We start from the raw sequence: 18,312 nt of genomic DNA on the forward strand, positions 1-18,312 counted from the left end.
CTGAAGGAAAACCAGTAGAGTTGGGGAAAGGGACCAGAGGGAGAGAGGAGAGGAAGGAAAGGGGAAATACTGGGGAAGGATATTGACCAAATTGTTATGTTGTGTGCATGTACAAATTTGTAACAATGAATTCTACTGTTATGAATTATTATAATACACTAATAAAAATATGAAAAAAGACTACTTTCTGGTCATTGTTTTTCACTAATTTACTATGATTTTTCTAAATGTAATTGGTGTTTATTATGCTTGGAGTTCCCTGTGTGCTTTAAATCTGGGGCTTTATCCTTGGTGAATTTTGTAAATTTTTCTTACATTATCTCTTTAGATACTGCTTTTTCACATTTTCTCTCCTATCCTTCCAGCATTACACACACACACAAAATATATATATATATATATATATATATACATATATATATATAAAATTAAATATATATATGGACTCCTAGAAAGATTATATATATTATAGATATAAATATATATTATAATATTTATTATTTTTATTATATATATTGTTAGACCTTTGAACTATTTCATGTATGTCTTTTATGTTCATTTCTGTGTTCAGACCTTTTGTCTGTCCATGTATCTGTCTCTCCATGTATGTGGATATTTTCTTCTGACCTGCTTTCTATTCATTTCAGCTGCCATAAACCCATTCATCGATTTCTTTCCACTGTATTTTCCAGAGGTATGTTAGAATTCAGGTTTGGTTTGGTCAGAGTCTGATTCTGTTTCTCTGAGATACCCTAGACTCTTTGCTCTTCTCTGTATGGGATTTATCCTCAGGTTGGTTTCATTCATGATAACAAGATGGAAGTAGGGACTACTTGTTCCCTTGATCACATCAAGCAGGAGAAACAGTGTTTTTGCTCCAATAGTCCAAGCAAGGTTCCTCTTGATTCTTCTGGCTTTGTCAACATACTAATTCATCTGATTAGGGCTCACTTCTGCAGCTGGAATTGGGGTCAGTTTTCCAAAGCACTTATGTATCTTAGAGGAGAAATGAATACCTGAATGAAATGAATAAATGAATCTCTGCACTGTTAGGAAGAGAGAAGGAGTGATGTAGAGTTAGTTGCAAGGCAACCAGAAAAATGTCTACCACACCCTCCAGTGAGCACAATGAACTTAAAGTCCTAAGTACCCTGGAGCCCATACAGCACAAACAGATATTGTCAAGGTTACTGATGACTTTTGTCATGGATTTGTTTGGTTGGTACTCAGCACTGGCTTTCAAGTCCTTCTCATGTACCTTTCTGCACAGCAGAGCTTGCAAAATTTAAAAAACAAAAACAGCTCTTCTAGGCTCCCTTGAAGCTTAGATTCTGGATTTGATTTACTTTCTGCCAGTGAATTACGCATGTGGGGCTGGGGTTGTGGCTCAGCAGTAGGGCCCTCAAACCTAGTATGTGCAAGGCACTGAGTTTGATCCTTAACACCACATTAAAAAATAAATAAAGGTATTGTGTCCAACTACAATCAAAGAAAAATATTTAAAAAACATAAGCAAGTGAGATTTGAGAAGTGGGGGTGAGGCACAGGTTATTTTCCAACTGCTTTTGGCTTTGTTTATTTATAAGAAAAGTTAAGGAGATGAGTCTGTTAATAGGTGCTGAGAAGCAGCTGTTGTGAGGACAACTTCCTTGTCTTCATCCTGGTAGGGTTAAGTAATGTGACCAAGGTTACATGGATAGCAAGTGTCTGGATTCGCAGCACTCAGTGACTTCTTGAGTTCTGACCCTTGGCTGCTGCAGTGGCTTCCCTGGTGGGTACAGTTCTGATATCTTCTGGGAATCCTTCCAGAAGGCCTAGCTTAGAGCTCATCCCTCTAGTTCTTCCACTCATTTTTTCAAGCTGTTTTCTCTACTATATGCCTATCTGCTGAAAATATCTAGAGCCATTTTGGTTTCCTGGACTGAGATCTTCCCACTAGCATAATGAAGGAGATACTCTTCTGGGATCTGGATAGAGCTAGCTTATCTCCAAAAATTCTTGGTTTCCTAGCTATAATCATACCATGGGTATGGATTAATAACCCTTTTCTCTCAATAAACGGGGCAAGTGTCTATTCTTTGACACAGCCATAGAATAGCCTGAGTGGAGGAACATGGCCCAGGCTGGGCTTGGCTTCTATGGGTCCTGCCTCCACCAGTGGGTGGGAGACAGAAATTCTTTTTTAAACATTTTTTTAATATCTTTTTAGTTATAGTTGGACACAATATCTTTATTTTATTTTTATGTGGTGCTGAGGATTGAACCCAGGGTCTTGCACATGCTAGGTCAGAGCTCTACCACTGAGTCACAACCACAGCCCCAGAAATTCCTTTTGTTATGTGGCTATTCTGTGCCAAAGCCTGCACTCAGAGCTTCACAAATACCATGTCAGTCACAATGCACTGCCGCCCTGCAAACCATATATGATTGTCCTCAGTGTACATATGGGGAAACTGAGACTCAGAGAAGTTAAAATGATCTGCCCAATATCCCCCAGTCTCACCCACGTCCCACCCTGGTTTCTCTGCATGAAATGGGCGGCTGCAGAACAAAAGCTAAAAGGCAAAAAAACCACAGTACATGGGAATTAATTTTGAAAAGTGGGGGCGTGTCAGCTCTTTGATCTTAGGGATCAGCTTCCACACTGGAAAAGAGGGGAAGCTGGAGCTCGCAGTTACTTTATTTATATGGGGGAAACATCAAAGGTTTTTGATGGAATGTTCTTTACCAAATAAGGTAGGGGGTGGGCTTTCCAGTTCCCAATGGGTTACACCCAACTCTGGAGCTGTCCCACTAGTAGGAGAGGGCAGAGATCTCATGCGTTGGGCAGCTGGGATCTTCCCAAGGGGAGACCTAACTCCCCCTGGCTCAGTACCGAGTAAAGACCTTTCAAGTAGCTTCACAGGAGGCTTCCCACACCCCAGATAGTAAATGACAGAATTATAATTAACATCCAGGTCTGTCTGAATGTTCAGCCTAGGCTCCTTTATATTTTTAAAATCTCCTCTCCTTTCCCAATTGTAAAGTTAATGCCAATTCATTGTAGAGGTCTTGGCATCCCTCCTTTGGTGTCACGTAGCAAGATGGAAGCAGAGGCAACTTTTTCTACAAAATTATTTACATAATTGTAAAGTCCCTTCTCTTCTATCACATGCATTGCCCAGTTTTTTATATAAGATATATGAATTCTCTTTTCTTTTTCCCTGTACACTGGTATGAACAGTATTTCAGGGAGAAATAACTGACAAAGTGGCATTCCATTGCTATATTAACAAATGAAAGGGCATTGCCAATTACCTGCAATAACATTGCAAAATGGATCAACAGAAAATTGCAAAGAATCACTGGTCACATCTTAACTTGACATCTTATTAATGGGCTCTATGTGCTAATTTTAAAGGATTATGTCATTTCTATTATCAGTTATCTTATATGATGATTTTTACCATATAATCACACTGACCTCTGTGTGTGTGTGTTTTAGTTGCCTATTATCTTCCCACGGGCTGCAGGCAGTAGCTACCAGTGTTGCCACAAGAATTTAAAAGGTGTTATCTCTTGCTTATTTAGCCTAAATTGGTCCAGGAGGATAATTCACACTCTGTGGCTGAACATGAATCATGAACAAATTGCTCATCGAAAAATTCCATGTGAGGAATATTGTGAAAAAACATAAAAATAAAAACAAAAAACCCACTAAAATATATATCACAGTAAAAAAAAAAATGGCTGGGATCTGGACTTTATTCAATTCTAAGTTACTTTCATGGTCATGACAATGAAAACTACCTCTTCTCCCGTTTTCCTCCTCTTCCTCCTTTATGACAATATAGTCACATAGTCAACAGCCAAAAAATTCCATAGAGAGGGCTGGGGTTGTGGCTCAGTGGTAGAGTGCTTGTCTAGCACTCGTGGGGCACTGGGTTCAAACCTCAGTACCACATAAAAATAAAATAAAGATATTGTGTCCACCTAAAACTGAAAATAAATATTTAAAAAATCCATAGAGAGAACTGATGAGTCTCCCTGCTATTTATTTATTTATTTATTTTTGATACTAGGGATTGAACTCAGGGGCACTCTACCACTGAGCCACATCCCCAGCCCTATTTTGTATTTTATTTAGGGTCTCACTGAATTGCTTAGTGCCTTGCCATTGCTGAGGCTGGCTTTGAACTTGTGATCCTCCTGTTTCAGCCTCCTGAGCCAGTAGAATTACAGGCATGTGCCACCACGCCTGGCCCTCCTTGCTATTTTTGACCCTCATCTACCCAGTTCCCATCCCTGCCAGTGGTAACTGTTTTCTTCATTCCTTATGTATCTTTCTCCAGATTCTTTATGTATATACAGGCAAATGCAAATATGGATTCTTTTTTTTCCTTCTTTACACAAGAGGTAGCAAAACATATATATTTTTCTATATTCTTCCATTCAAAAGTATATCTTGGTAATCTTTCCATATTAGAATACAGAGCCTCTCCATTCATTTTTACAGCTGCATATAATGTTCCGTTTTATGAATGACATTTAATTTATATTTCTAGTTTCCTATTGATGGCCATTTGAGTTGTTTGTAATCTTTTTCTACTACAAACAATGCTTGGATGTATAGCTTAGTAAACATGTAATTTTGCATGTGAATTTATGTGTAGAATAAGCTGTCAAAGAGGATTTGTTGATTTTGAATGTTCCCAATACAAAGAAATGATACATACTCAAGTTGGGTTTGCCAGTTTCTGATCACTATATGTTATATACATGTATTGAAATATCACACTGTACTCTCTACGTACAATTATTGTATGTCATGTTTTAAAAAGTAGAATTGTTGGGTGAAAAAAATATACATATAACACTTTTTTTGTTTGATACTGGGGATTGGATCCTGGCGTGCTTTACCACTGAGTTGCATACCCTGTCCCTTTTATTTTTTATTTTGAGACAGGGTTTCTCCAAGTTGTCCAGCCTGGTCTTGAACTTGTGATCCTCCTGCCTCAGCCTGGGATTTCAGGTATATGCCACTGTGCTCAGCTATGTATAAGAATTTAACTAGATATCTTAAGACTTCTCTTTGTAGAACTTACATCAATATAGGATCTCACCACCATTATTCCAAATGAATGTTTTCTTAGACTTGCCACAAGAATGTGTTCTCAACGTTTGGATTTTGTTTATGAATTAAGTGAACATTTCTATCTCAGTGTTTTATTTTGTACTATGTTCATTCTAAATTAAGTTAATAATATTTGCATATTTTTAAGATTCAGTTATATTTCTTGTCTATTCATTTTCTTTGCCTATTCCCTATTGGGAATATTTTCTTTATTTACTGACTTCTAGTGACTTTATATATGAGGGAGATTACTCTTCTGACTATGATCAGATATGAAGGCATTTTCCCTAGTTTATTACTTATTCTTTAACTTGCAGTTTTCTAAACATGCAGAATATTTTTTTTCATTTTTGTATAGTTGAACTTACTGATCTTTAATGGCTTCTGAATTTGGGATGGTAGAAAGCTTTTCTTGCTACAATATTTTTTAGTATGTTTTAGTTTTTCTTTTAAAGTTAATTCTTTATCCATTTGAAGAACCTGATGAGGCATGAAGAATGCTCTCAGCTTTATTTTTGTCTTGGTGGTAATCTATTTGTCCTGATACCATTTATTTAGTGGCCCATATTTTCTCCAATGACTTAAGAAGTCGGTCTTGTAGCCTTGTATAATTTTGAGACTATTTCTGGTTATGATATTCTACTCCATTCGTCTATTTGTCTATTTATATGCCTTTATCTGTTTTTATTACCATGGCTTCATAACATCTTTTAATACCTAGGAGTGTTGATCCCCCAATATTGCTCTTCTTTTTCACATTTTTATTGCAATTATTTGCTCTTTTCTTTTTCTATATGTACTTTAGAATAAGTTTTTCTAGTAAAAACCCTTATTTTTTAATTTAGTAGGTCAAATTAAGACTTAAATTATGGAGAATCAACATCTTTTAAAATTTTTGTAATTTGTTTTAATTAGTTATACATGACAATAGAATGCACTTTGATACATTATGTATAATGGACTATAATTTCTCATTCTTCTGGTTGTAAATGATGTAGAATCACACCAGTCATATAGTTATATATGTACATAGGATAATAATGTCTGATTCATTCTACTATCCTTCCTACCCCATACCCCCTCCCCCTCCCTTCACTACCCTCTACCTAATCTAAAGTAATTCTATTCTTCCCTAGCCCCACCCCTCCCCTCCCCTTGTGAATTAGCACCGGTATATCAGAGAAAACATCGAGCTTTTGTTTTGGGGGGTTGACTTATTTCACTTAGCATGATACTCTCCAGCTCCATCCATTTACCAGCAAATGTCATAATTTCATTCTTTTTAAAGTAATATTCCATCATATATATAAAAATTATATATATATCAATTTTTTCATTCAAATATTGAAGGACACCTAGGTTGGTTCCATAGTTTAGCTATTGTGAATTGAGCTGCTATAAACATCGATGCAGCTGTGTCACTGTAATGTGCTGATTTTAACTCCTTTGGGTATAAACCAAGAATCGGCATAGCTGGATCAAATGGTTGTTCCATTCCAAGGTTTCTGAGGCATCTCTATACCACTTTCCATAATGGTCGCACCAATTTTTATTCTCACCGACAATGTATGAGTGTACCTTTTCCCCCATATCCTTGCCAACATTTATTGATTTTTATATTCTTGACAATTGCCATTCTAACTGGAATGAGATGAAATCATAGAGTAGTTTTGACTTGCATTTCTCTAATTGCTAAAGATGTTGAACATTTTTTGATATATTTATTGATCAATTATATTTCTCCTTCTGTGAAGTGTCTGTTCAGTTCCTTATCCCATTTTTAAATTGGGTTATTAGTTAAAAATTTTTTTATTTTTAAGTTATAGATGGATACAATATCTTTATCTTGTTTGTTTATTTTTATGTGGTGCTGAATATCAAACCCAGTACCTCATATGTGCGAGGCAAGTGCTCTGCCACTGAGTCACAACCCCAACCCCTGGGTTATTAGTTTTTTGTTCTTTATACATCCTGGAGATTAATATCTATCTGAGATGCATGTGGTAAAGATTTTCTCCCTTTCTGCAGGCTTTCTCTTCACATTATTGATTGTTTCCTTTGCTGAGAAGAAGATTTCTAATTTGTTTTTTTTTTAAACATTTTTTTTTTGAGAGAGGGGAGAGAGAGAGAGAGAAAGAGAAAATTTTTTTTTTAATATTTATTTCTTAGTTCTTGGCGGACACAACATTTTTGTTGGTATGTGGTGCTGAGGATCGAACCAGGGCCGCACGCATGCCAGACGAGTGCGCTACCGCCTGAGCCACATTCCCAGCCCAAGATTTCTAATTTGAATCCATCCCATTTATTGATTCTTGATTTTTGCTTCTGGCACTTTAGAAGTCTTGTTAAGGAAGTCAGTCCTAAGCTGACATTGTGAAGATTTGAGACTATGAATAGGAAAAAAGAACTCAAACTATTACTATTTGCCAATGACATGATTCTGTATTTAGAAGAGTCAAAAAAATTCTACCAGAAAACTTCTAAAACTCACAAATGAATTTAGTCAGCAAAGTAGCAGGTTATAAAATCAACACCCATAAATCAAACATGTTCCTATACATCAGTGATGAATCTACTGAAAGAGAAATTAGGAATATTACTCCATTCACAGTAGCCTCAAAAAAAAAAAAAACCCACACACAAACAAAAAAAAAAACTTGGCAAGCAATCTCACAAAAGAGGTGAAAGACCTCTACAGTGAAAACTACAGAACTTAAATAAAGAAATAAAAGAAGACCTTAGAAGATGGGAAGACCTCCCATGCTTCAGGATAGGCAGAATTAATATTATAAAAATGGCCATACTACCAAAAATATTATACAAATTTAATGCAATTCTATTTAAAATCCCAATGACATTTTTTATAGAACTAGAAAAAGCAATCATGAAATTCATTTGAAAAAATAAAAATCCCAGAATAGCCAAAGCAATCTTTAGCAAGAAGAGTGAAGCAGGAGGCATCACAATACCAGAACTTAAACTATACTACAGAGCCATAGTAACAAAAACAGCAAGGTATTGGCACCAAAACAGACACGTAGACCAATGGTACAAAACAGAAGACACAGAGACAAATCCACATAAACACAGTTATCTCACACTAGACAAAGACACCAAAAATACTGAAGAAAAGATAGTCTATTCAACAAATGGTGCTGAGAAAACTGGAAATCCACATGTAACAAAATGAAATTAAACCCCTATCTCTCACCCTGCATGAAACTCAACTCAAAGTGGATCATAGACTTAAGCACTAGACCAGAGACGCTGCACTTAATAGAAGAGAACTGACCTCTTTATGGTGTTTGAGTATTTCTATTTAGACAAGTTACATTTCCACTTGTTAAAGTTTTCTTTTGAGGTTGTGTTTAACAGTGTTTTAGAAAAGTTTCTTCACATAAGCCTTTATTATTTTTGCTAAATTTACTGAGTAACATTTAACTTTTTTGTTGCTACTATAAATGGGGTCTTCCCTTTGAACACATTTATACTGAAAAAACTTGATTTTTTAAATACTAATTTTGCTCTCTACCATTTTATTGTATTTCCTTCTAGCTGATTGTAGTTTTTTAGTTGATTTTCTTGGATTTTCTAGATATGCAATTAGATCTTGTGCAATGTTTTCTCCAATTTTTATACCTCTAAATTTATTTATTTATTTATTTACTTACTTACTTCCTTAGTTTTTGGTATCAGGGATTGAACCCAGGGGTGCCCCATCACTGAGCTACATTCCTAGGCTATTTTATTTTTTATTTTGAGACAGGGTTTTGCTAAATTGTTAAGTCTGTCCTTGAACTTGTGGTCTTCCTGCCTCAACCTCTCAGGTTTCTGGGATTATAAGCATGCCCCACCACACTACACCCTCTAATTTATTTTTTTCTAATTGATTTGACTAATAATATATCCATTAAGGTGTTGAACACTGTTGAAGTGATAATCTTTGTTTTATTCAAAGGCTAATGCAAATGCTTATAGTGTTTCCCCTTAAGTTTGATGTCGGCTTTTGGGTAGATAGTTTTTTTTTTTTTTTTTTCATGTTGAGGAAGTATTTCTCCCTATCTTACTGAATTTTTTAAAAAATCAATAATTGTTTATTTCAAATGCCCTTTAGTGTTTATAGAGATGATTGAGTGATTTCCCTCCTCAAATCTATTTATTATGATGTCTTATGTAAATCGACTTCATAATATCAAACCATCCTTGTACCCTGAAATATGTCCCAATTAAATGATGCTGAATTCTGATTGCTAGCTTTTATTTAAGGTTTTTAATTGATGGTCATAAATAATATCGATATAATTTGGTTTTGTTTGTGTGCAGTTTTACCAAATTTTGGTATCAAGGGTATACTTGCTTCATAGGAAGAATTTGAAGCTTTTTTCCCCGTATGCTCTGGAACAACTTTAAAGACACTTAAATTATCTACTTGTTAAAAGCTTCAGCATCCTTCCTCTGGAACTCTCTGGGCTTTCTGTTTTCTCAGTGGGGCAGGTAGCTAGCTCTTTGACAACTCTCCCTATTTCTTCCATACGAAGTGGTTTCCATTGTTTTTCTCTTCTAACACCAGTTTTTTTTGTGTGTGGCTGTTCTGCTATTTAGAAATCTTGGATTTTTCTTCTTGTCATTGCCTTTATAATTATAACTTCATATTTCCTTCATTCTCATTCATTAGGCAGTATATGTGACTTCTGTAGAAAGAAAATAATGAAACTAGCTCATATCTTACTACTTCATTTTTTAAAAAATATTTTTTAGTTGTAGATGGACACAATACTTTTATTTTATTTATTTATTTTTTTAATGTTGGCTGAGGATTGAACCCAGTGCCTCACATGTGCTAGGCAAGTGCTCCACCACCCAGCTACAACCCCAGCTTACTACATCATTTTTGGGAACCTGTATTTACTGACCATCTGCTATGTTCCTGACACCTGAGCCTGGGGAGTGCAGGCTTGGAACCAACATCACCAGCCTATAGGGACCTCAAAGCCAAGGTGGGGAAGCAGATAACACTGTGTGGTGGATGCTATGGTTAGGATAAGGGTGGTAAGCTCTGGGGACACAGAGAAGAACTTAACTCAGCCTGTGAGGCGGTTTGTTAAGAAAGACCTGGGAAAAGGACACTGGAGCAGGCCTCAAAGGATAAACAGTACCAGGCAGAGCATTTGAAGTAAAGGGATTCGAGTTGTGGTGCTTTCAGAGACTGAATGGTTCAAGAGGGCTGGAAATGGGATGTACTCGAAAGAGATGGTATCTCCTGAGGCAAAAATCAGACAACTGTCAAATGATAAAGGTTGACTGCCATACTCATGAGTATGGCTGTGTACAACCTGCGTAGTCAGATGGATAGGGCCCCATTCTTAGAAGAGTCCCAGAGTTGGTGCTATGCCCTACTGCTGCCATCTTGAAATTCCTATTCATTTCATAAACACATTTATGTTTTGTAAATGAAGTTTGGTGATATGATAGATCAGGCAGCTATGTGGTGGAGATACACTGGATGACCATGCAGTCTCACATAGGCATGTGCGTAGGCCTTGGATGAATCCCCAGCAGGCAGGGCCCCAAGGCAGCTGGGCTGGGCCCTGGGCCCACACTGTCAGCTGAGATAGTGGCAGCAGCAGCAGTGGCCACAGAAAAAAGGGAGTCTCTCCATGGGGACAGTGTCAAGACCCTCAGTGGGAACCTGGCTCGCCTGTCTATCACCAAGCCCTGTTCCTATGATGCCTGCACAAATATTAACCCTCTGGCCTGAGGACTGAGACAGGAATTGCTGGCACTCGAGCAGTAAACCCTGTCAGTAAATTATTACAAAATAAAGCAAACACATGGACATTGTGATAAAGCATAGCGTGAAGTATTAGAATTCCTTGAAGAGTTTAGAATCCCTGATGTTTAAAACTGCTGTAACATTGCAAAGCAAATATCTGCAGACATAGAAATAGAGTCAAATATAAAAATTATTGTACTAGAGGGAAAACAACTCTATTTTTATATGAAGCTTCAGATTAACCAAATATTAACAAGGAAGACAATTTTAAAATTGATTTTTCCTTGTAGTTGAAGTTACAGCAATAAATACATGAACAGTCATTCTAAATTATAGAGAAATCATGAAGGTACGTTCAGTTTCCTATTTTTGACCTTCACAGATTATAGGAACTGTCAAAACATTGAAGTGACATGGTATAAATTTAGATTAAAATTTAAATTCAGACTTACACTAAGCTAATTTGTTTGAAGAATTAAATCTCTTTTTTTTTTTTTTTTTTGGGTACTGGGGATTGAACCCAGGGGTGCTTTACCACTGAGCTACATCCCTAGTCCTTTTTATGTTATTTTAAAATTTTGAGACAGGGTCTCACTGAGTTTCTTGGGGCCTCCTTAAATTGCTGAGGTTGGCCTTGAACTTGGAATCCTCCTGTCTCAGCCTCCTGAGCTGCTGGCAGGAGTGTATAACCACACCCCTGGCTAAATCTTTTTAGATAAGTTGTTTTATAAGAATCACCTGCTCCACACGTACTAAAATTTATATTTCAAAATAAATTTTCAAAAAATTTTTTTATTATGATGTCTATAAATACTTCTAACAGATACATTATCAGTTGGGGACAGTGTGAAAAATCCTTCTGAAAATTAAAAAATTATCAGCCAGGTGCAGTGATACATGATTATACTAGTGACTTGGGAGTATGAGGCAAGAAGACTGCGAGTTTAAGATCAGCTTGGGCAACCTTTTTTTTTTTTTAAATATTTTTTTTGTTTTGTTTTTTAGTTGTAGTTGGACACAATACCCTTATTTTATTTATTTTTTTATGAGATGCTGAGGATCAAACCCCGTGCATGCTAGGTGAGTGCTCTACTGCTGAGCCCCAGCCCCAGCCCCAGCCCCAGCTTGGGCAACTTAATGAGACCCTCAGCAGTTTAGCAAAACCAGATCTCAAAATAAAATTAAAGAGGGCTGGGTGGGGATATAGCTCAGTGGTAGAGCACCTGCCTAGCATGTGTAAGGTCCTGAGTTTACCAATACATCAAAAAAGTACCACCCAATACCATCCACAAAAAAAATTCATTGCCAAAAATGACTCATGTCCCTTTGGTTATATTGATTGAAATTGAAAATCCTAAAAATATAAATTTTGATGACCTAAAAATAAATTTGCACAAAAATGATAAATATTGTGATCCTTGAAGATATAATATTAATATTCTTAGTAGTTTCATTATATAAAATAATGACAAAATATTATATTTTTGCCATTTGAAAGTTTACATTTTTACTCATGTTACCTTATTATGTTTTACAAGTAATAAAAAATTTTAAAGGAAAAATCTAGTTTCATACCTTTAACAGCACCTTTTGCAAGGCACTGTAATCCATGCTTGTAATCCCAGTGACTCGAAAGGTTAAAGTTGTAGGATCGTAAGTTTAAGGCCAGTGTGAACAATTTAGTGAGGTCCTGAGCAATTTAGCAGGACCCTGTCTCAAAATAAAAAGTAAAAAGGGCAAGGAATATAGCTGGGTGCCCTGGCGCTTGCCTGTAATCTTGGTGACTCAGGAGGCGAGACAGGAAGATCTTGAATTCAAAGCCAGCTTCAGCAATGGCAAGGCACTAAGCAACTCAGTGAGACCCTGTTTCCAAATAAAATACAAAATAGGGCTGGGGATGTGGCTCAGTGGTTGGGTGCCCCTGAGTTCAATCCCTAGTACCCTCCACAAAAAAGTGAAAAATATAGCTCAGTAATAAAGCACTCCTGGATTCAAGCCCAATATCAAATCAACTAACAAAACTCAGCACCTTTTTTTTTTTTTAAATGCTTTTTGGTTAAGAGGACTTGCATTTTAATTTTCTATGGAACCCTGTAAATTACATAACTGGTGTTGCCTGTGAGATCAGTTTATGGTACATATAATGTAGGGGAAGGAGCCATACAGGGTTTTAAACAGGAATTATCATATTTGAAGAGGTGTTAAGAATAAGTACTGTTATGTCGCACCCATTCTGCTGGACTTTAAGCTCCTTGAGGGCAGGGTTTGCCTGTAATTCATCTTTGTGTCTCCCAGAGCGCCTTGCATGATGGCTAGCACACATATGAGCTCTATAGAGCAGTGGTTAAAAAGGGGATCTGAAGCCAGACTTTTGGCACTAGGGCTTGTTCTACCATCTACTGGCAAATTACCCCTCTTTACTTCAGTTTCCCTTTCTGTAAAATAGGCATTGACTTCACAGAGTTTTTATGAGGATTGCATATGAAGTGCTTAGAATAATGTCTGACATTTATTATTCACTCAAAGTTAATTATTATCACTTAAAAATAAATATTTGCTGGAATTTTCTTTTTTCTTTCTTTTTTTTCAGCTATGGGGATCAATCCCAGGGCCATGCTCATGATAAGCAAGTGGTCCGACAATGAGCTTTACCACCAACCCTTGAAGGATTTTTAACCTTGGGTAAACAAAAGAAAATGTTGGTGCAGTTTTAAAACTATTGAAGAAATAAATGGAGTCTTGACTGTATGTCAAGAGAGTACCAAATCTACGCATCAGATAATCATTTATTATTTCAGGTGCTGAAAGGATTGGACCTTCTCAATGATCTTCCACTTTACTCAGTGGGTCACCTGCCACTCAGCAAAGTAACCTAATGGAAGTTTATATGAAACTGAATAGGAATTTTTTTTTGGCTGTAGATAACAGAAAACCCATTCAAAATCCACCATGAGATGATACTTCACATCTATTAGGGTGGCTATTATTTAAAAAGGAATATAATATGAGTTGGTAAGGATGTAGAAGAATAGGAAATGTTGCTGGTGGGACTGTGAAATGGTTGCTAAGGTAAATAGTATGGCAGTTTCTCAAAAAATTATAAATAGAATTGCCATATGATCCAACAACTTCACATCTGGGCATATACTAAATAATTGAAAGCAGGGACATGAATAGATAATTATACATTTACAGTCATTGCAGACCAACAGCGGAAGCAATCCCAGTGTCCATTGACAGATGAATGTGTAAAAAAATGGTATTATATACATACAATGGAATATTATTCAGCTTTAAAAAGGAAGGAAATTCTGATACATGTTATAACATTGCTGAACCCTGAGGACATTATGCTAAGTGAAATAAGCCAATCACAAATACTGTATGATTCCATTCAGATGAGATACTTAGTTAGATTCATAAAAACAGAAAGTAGAATGGTAGTTTCCAAGATCTAAGATAGGTGGCAGAATAAGAAATTATTGTTTAGCTGGGCATGGTAGCACACATCTTTAATCCCAACCAATTAGGAGGCTGAGGCAGGAGGATTACAGTTCAAAATGAGCCTCAGCAACTTAGCAAGGCCCTAAGCAACTTAGTGAGACCCTATCTCAAAATAAAAAACACAAAAGGGCAGGGGATGTGGCTTAGTGGTTAAGTGCCCCTGCGTTCAATCCCCAGTACACACACACACACACACACACACACACACACAAAGAGATGTGTGAGGGTAAAATGATAAGCCACTAGTACAAGGACACGTTTTTATGTCCCTGGAGCATAGTACAGGTGAGGGAGTGGTAGGAGAGAAGACTGGAAAAACAGAATGGAATCAAATCATCAAGGTCTTTGGCTAGGCTGTTCTTGTTTCAAGTTATTGAGGTAAAACATACATACAATAAAGTACATTAAACATAAGGCAACATTCCAACAAATTTTTCATATGTATAATCAACTCATATAATCATCATGGAGATCAAGATCTAGAACATTTCCAGCATTCCAGAAATTTTCTTCATGCTTTTTCCCAGAATATCCATACCCAGAGGGAACTACTATTCTGGCCTCTATCAATATTAATTAATTCTGCTTGCTCTTAAACTTCATAGAAGTGGAATTATACAAATGTACCCTTTTATATTTGGCTTCTTTTACTCACGTAATGTCTGTAACATGCCTCTGTGTTGTTGCATATATCAGAGTTTGTTCATTTTCTTTTTCTCGAGTATTCCATTGAATAAATATCTCACAATTTGTTCATTTTCTCATTGATGTGCATCTGGGTCATTTCCAGTTCTGTGATGGCATAAATACAGTTATTATAAACCTTCCTATGTCTGTCTTTTGGTGAATGGATGCACTCTTTTCTTTTGGGCATCGACCTAGAAGTGGGCAGGCACATTCTTCTCCATAGTTACTGCCCAACTCTCTCGAGTAGCTATACTAAGGGAGTTTTTACTTTGGCCTGAGGAAGTCAGGAAGTTATATTATGAAATTTACATCTGCCAGGCACAGTGGCACATGCCTATAATCCCAGCCACTCTGGAGGCTGAGGCAGAAGGATTTCAAGTTTAAAGCCAGCCTCAGCAACTTAGTGAGACCCTGTCTCTAAATAAAAAATAAAAATGGCTGGGGATGTGGCTCAGAGATTAAGCACCTCTGGGTTCAATCCTCAGTACAAAAAAAAAAAAAAAAGAAAGAAAGAAAGAAAAATAAATTTACATCTTACTCTCTCAGCCCCTGAATTAGATGTACTGAAAAGAGATGAGATTCTAGGGAGGGACACCTGTAGGGAATCACAAAGGAGGAACAACAGACCAGGTGAGGGATGATGAGGCCAAGTTTGGGCAATGGGCATAGAGGAAGAGGATGGTTTAGAGAGATGGTAAGAAGATAGAAATTATGATTGGAAGTGGTGGGAAGAGAAAGAATGAAGTCCAGGATGACTGCCAGGCCTCTGACTTGGTTGCAGCAGAATGTTGGCGCTCTTCCCTGAAAGAGAGGGCACCAAGAAAGAACTGGATTGAGGAAGAAGATGAGCTCTGTTTAGAACATGTTCAATCAGAGGGACCTATAGGAAATCAAGGTAGTGTCCAGTAGGCAGTAGAGGACACTGTAGACTGGTGATTTATATTATGGAATCAAGGGAATGACTGAATCATCTAGAACTTTTGGAAAGAGGATCCCAAGGTGATGATGAAGGCATTTCCTGAGAGGTGGGAGGAAAACCAGGAGTTTTCCTGCTTCGATGAAAACCTAGAGAGGGAGTGTTTCCACAAGGAGGAAGTAGTCAACCTCTCAGAGGCTGCTCAAGATGTCAGGAAAGACAGGCACTGAAAGGTACCCAGTGATACTGGGCTGGCTAGGCTTCCTGCCCCCTCAGGCCTGGTTCATGGCCTCTCAGCCTGCTGCAAGGGGACAGAGAATCAGCCTCAGTCCAGGGAAAGTGTTGTGGCCTTTCTGAGAAGTTTTGTGGGGACCTCAGCTGGACAATAGAGGGCAGACAGCAGCTACCACAGGGACTAACCAAGTCCCTCCTGACATTGAAAGTAGTGACATTTCCCCTATGGAAATTCCCTGTTGTAAACCATATTGACTTTAATCTCAAGTGTCAGAAGGTTGCCCAGGAGTCTGAGAGCCAACCAACTGAAAGTACATTTGTATGAAGACAGGATAAACAAAATAGGGTTCAGAACATTTTTTGAGATTCACACCAATGCTGAACTTTTCCAGGAAATATGACAAAAACTTCCCTCTTAGGCAGAGAAGCACTGGGGTTTATCATTATTAATTTGTATTCCAACTGATACTTAAACTTGGGGAAACAGAGAGGGAAAGAATAGCACATGTCCTTTTTCTTTGCCAGGCCCAAGGGGATTGGAGGAGGCTCCCTAGAGTTTAATAGGCAGCTTTATGTATTTATATGCTTTGACTGGAGCTAAAGAGCTCTGTGTCACACAATGGGCAGTTTCTAGTTGGATTTTAAAAGAAATAACTTTGATCATTTCAAAAGCAATGAAGCCTGATGCAGTGGAGAGAAAAGAAGGCGGTAATTTATGGCTACCATTAAGAACACAAAGACAAAGGCGGAGAGAACGTTTCACTAAGTGAAGATTTACAAATGTGTAAAAACCATCCTATGACTAGAAATAGCTGAATGTCTCTCTCAGCACCAAACACAAAAGGGGAGGGAGGGAGGAGCAGAAGACAGAAAAAGGGATGCAACCTGCCTGCCTTTGCTGCGAATGAAAAGGTCAATCTGAAAACAACTATAGAAAACTTATTTTCTCAAATTCTCCATCAAGCAGCAGCACTAGTAACACCTGCAAAGAGGCAGGCTCAGCAGGGGCCCTGGGCAGGGTGGCTAGTAGCAGATAGAGGTGCTAAGGGTGCAGAGGGTGGGAGTTCAGAGTAGCAGATGTGCCCCCCCCCAAAAAAAATTTGTGTTTGTGTGCATGACCCAAGTGGGGTTTTCTGTGACATTTGTTTTGTTCACCAAAGAAATTATCATGTGTGTTTTCATAGGAGAGAGTGGAATAAATGCTGGGCAGAGAAACTCAATGGAGAACACTCATATACCTAAGTATGGCATTTCTTGCATCTAGGGCTTGTTTGTTCTTGAAGTGATGCTTAGTGTACAGCTCCAACCATCTCATCTGTGCCTAGGGTGATGTAGGAAGACCTGGTGCCTGTGTTCCCTTGTAAGGACTGTTAAGCTTGGAGAACGAATGGCAGGCTGGCCAGACCTGATGTTTATGAATTTAGATGGTCATCAATGCCACGTGCATTCCAGGAAAAGTTGGAGCCGTTTTTTTGTTGCTGGCCCACTCTTGATCTCTAGACACGTTTCCCTTCAAGAAAATAACATTTAACTGGTTTACAGTGAAAAGAACATTTTTTTGCAGTGATTCTAAGTCCAGAAGTGTGTTTCTTTCTGTGACATCGTGACCCACAGTGGGACAAGTGGGCCGGTGTCTTCAAAGGGTTGTGGGATGGGAAATCAGAGGGTGTGGGTTGAGCAGTATGGAGAATGCTGCGGGTATGTGCAGGCGTCAACAGAGAAGCTGCCACTCTCTCCATCTGCATTGCTGTTTTCTTGAGTGCTACTCACAGGGTCAAGAGTATGTGTAGCCCCAAGACGGCTTTGGAGTTTGGGAACCATACTGGACACTTTCGGGGTGCCCTGTAACCGAACTTTTCAGGCTAGTAAGACTATTCGTCCTCACAAGAGGTAGTGGGTCAAGTTGTAGGACACTGGAACCGGTGGAGCACCGACAAGGTTCTTGGAGCGCTGGAGCCAAGCCGGTGAGGTAGCAGCGGTTGGTGCCGGGGGCTGCGCGGGACGCGGGCACCGCCAGGCCCGCCCCGGCAGGCTGACAGCCGCCCTCGGGCCACCGCGGCCGCGCCCCCTCCGCCCGGGGCCGGG

The 18,312-nt window shown here is 38.2% G+C and overlaps 1 long non-coding RNA gene across 1 annotated transcript; it reads left to right on the forward strand.

Moving 5' to 3' along the window:
* Positions 1-4,945: 4,945 nt before the first annotated feature.
* Positions 4,946-15,154, forward strand: LOC144376773 (uncharacterized). Its single transcript, XR_013437212.1, has 2 exons — positions 4,946-5,011; positions 13,477-15,154. It is a non-coding gene; the product is annotated as an uncharacterized LOC144376773 (long non-coding RNA).
* The last annotated feature ends 3,158 nt before the right edge of the window (positions 15,155-18,312 follow it).

The sequence above is a fragment of the Ictidomys tridecemlineatus genome, chromosome 4 (assembly GCF_052094955.1).
Source record: "Ictidomys tridecemlineatus isolate mIctTri1 chromosome 4, mIctTri1.hap1, whole genome shotgun sequence".
In the NCBI taxonomy this organism is placed as follows: Eukaryota; Metazoa; Chordata; class Mammalia; order Rodentia; family Sciuridae; genus Ictidomys; species Ictidomys tridecemlineatus.